This window comes from Cherax quadricarinatus, unplaced genomic scaffold, assembly GCF_038502225.1.
Source record: "Cherax quadricarinatus isolate ZL_2023a unplaced genomic scaffold, ASM3850222v1 Contig257, whole genome shotgun sequence".
Classification (NCBI taxonomy): domain Eukaryota; kingdom Metazoa; phylum Arthropoda; class Malacostraca; order Decapoda; family Parastacidae; genus Cherax; species Cherax quadricarinatus.
In genome coordinates this window covers 1-2,500 of record NW_027195283.1, presented here as the reverse complement: position 1 = coordinate 2,500, position 2,500 = coordinate 1, and the positions used below count along the sequence as shown (strand labels likewise).

General features: G+C 44.1%; 1 long non-coding RNA gene across 1 annotated transcript in view; it reads left to right on the top strand.

The window, feature by feature from the left end:
- LOC138851291 (uncharacterized) overlaps nt 1-2,266 on the top strand; it is a 4,356-nt gene extending 2,090 nt beyond the window's left edge. The window contains exon 2 of the long non-coding RNA XR_011391134.1: nt 1,201-2,266. This is a non-coding gene — a long non-coding RNA (uncharacterized lncRNA). The remainder of the gene's footprint in view (nt 1-1,200) is intronic.
- Nucleotides 2,267-2,500: the final 234 nt, after the last annotated feature.

Here is a 2,500-nt window from a genome sequence, read left to right as displayed (position 1 = left end):
AAAAACAGGTACATCTCTGCCACAGTTGTCTCCTTCCACTTGTGTAGCCGTGATTTTGGTGAGAGAATTGTATTTGCCATGGTGTATTCACAGTATGTGTTGGTTTCCCTGACAATGATGTCCATCAGGGGTTCATCGAAGAATAACTCAAAGCAGTCCAGTTCACTGGCATTGTTCCCAAGTGGACAAGATGGCTTTATTCCACTTTGTGTTTCATCAAAGTCATGGGGACTGGGAACAAACTCGTCACCGTCCTGCCAATCCCAGATGCAGTCTGCTGGTGGGGTCTGGATATTGTACCGTGGTTGTGGCTGTGCAGGTTGTGGTGGTGCAGGTTGTGGCAGTGTGGGGTAGGGTGAGGCTGGTTGTTCTGCTGAGTCAGCCGCGTGGCTAGTAGCGTGGCCCGGTGATGGTGCCACATGGGCCGTGCCACCCTCACTATCACCACCACTGCCTCCTCCCTCACTGTCACCATTCATACCCATCGTTACAATATCGTCATCTTCACTATCAGGTCGTGGTGTTGGGCCACGGGATGTGCTCCCAGAGTTTCTCCTTCCCCTTGGAACAACATATGAAACACTACCAGACCGCATGCTACGTCGTACATACTGGCGCTTCACTGGGGAATATTCACTCTCACTGTCACTAGAACTGCTTTCAATGACCTTGAAATCACTATCACTATCACTATCACTATCACTGCTATCATCAGGGTGTTGTACACGACCAAATAGTTTCCTCTTTCGTCCTGGTACAGGCGAAGGTGAATGTGAACAAGCCGGCACAGCACCAGAGGTCGAAGGTTGTGGGTCATCTGGGTTTTCGTCACTATTTACGTTATCCTGGGCACTTTTTTCGGTAACACTCACTTGAAAACCCTTGAATTCACTGTCACTGACATTTTCATCGCTGTTAGAGCTATCACTTGGGAACAAAAGACCTCCAATCCGCCGAGGAGTGAGGAACTTCTTACCGAGAGGCATGGTGAAAATGGACTGACAACATGGCGTTCCCACAATGCACCGCTAGGTCCCAGATTTTTTTCACAGGGTGCACACCGACCACTGAGACCCATTCTCTCCCGTGTAGGCCTACCAGGCCTTTGGCGCGCGATTTGAAGCCGCTAGAATTTGTGCATATAAATACGTCAGAAACATTGGCTCGTAAGACGTATTTATACGTCGGAAACAGTCAAAGGGTTAAATGTTATGTAGCATGTTTATTATATAATTTTGAAAAAAAATCATAGATGTATTAAGCAAAATGTCTATATTAACGTTTTATACACATTTAATGCGCCTCAGTGATTATTATTGTGTTATCATTATTAATATGGCATCTTCAATTACACTCTTAATGAGTGGCTCTGAGACAGACAAGCAGACAGAAAGACAGACACAGGTAGACAGAAAGACAGACACACAGGTAGACAGAAAGACAGACACACAGGTAGACATAAAGACAGACACACAGGTAGACAGAAAGACAGACACACAGGTAGACAGAAAGACAGATAAACAAACACACAGGTAGACAGAAAGACAGATAAACAGACACACAGAGATACAGACAGACACAGATATACAGGCAGACAGATACAGACAGGTTTATGTGCAACAGTGAAAACAAATAGAGAGCTCGAGAGTGAGAGCCTTTCTTGCCACAATCTCCAGTGCAAGGTTCAGACTTCATCTTAGGGGCCATGGTGAAATTTACTGTCCAGTTAATACAGTATGATGCTGCTGATAGGGCAGGGTTACTCAAACTGATGCTGCCTGCATGACGCATTGCCGCCGCGAGTATCGTCAAATATTGTACAGCAGTGTGCATCAACCGACCCAGCCTAGCTGTCAGATGCACGGTCGTAAGTTGAGTGGACGTATGTCAAGCAGTTCGTAAGTCGGATGGTAGGTGTATTATGAAATGTTTCGGATGAATGTACAGGGTGATGCTCACTCAACGAGAAACAAAGGCAGACTGGGTCATGAACGCATGGGATGCTTTGTGTGGGCACTTGAGTGGTTGATTCATGTGGATCGGTTTGGTACAGGCCATTTTCAACTCTACAAAAATTGAGCAGATGTACGAAAACTGGGACAAAATTTTGATGAAAAAAGTTGTCGAAAACCGAATCCTACGAAAACTGGGGCGTATGAAAACCAATGTTCCGCTGTATTAGTATCTTACTACATCAGTGATTGAATCAAGACTATTAGTTAGGCACTTGACAATAAATGTGGTCTTTAAATAAAATTTCATTATTTCTGGTCATTATTACTATCCTCTTCAACTTGAAGCCTTAGTAGTTAATTTTCTGAGGCTGAGGAACCAACAGTCCCAATAAATTTGAATAAGAAAATTAATACTTGAAGTCATCAATATTTTAGCTTTTATTAAAGCATCCAGCATGTATAATACTGCACTTATTATCCCTCAAGGGAGGTTCCTTGCTGAGGGACTTGATCTAGGGAATTGGATTAACTTGTCTTCCTTGAGT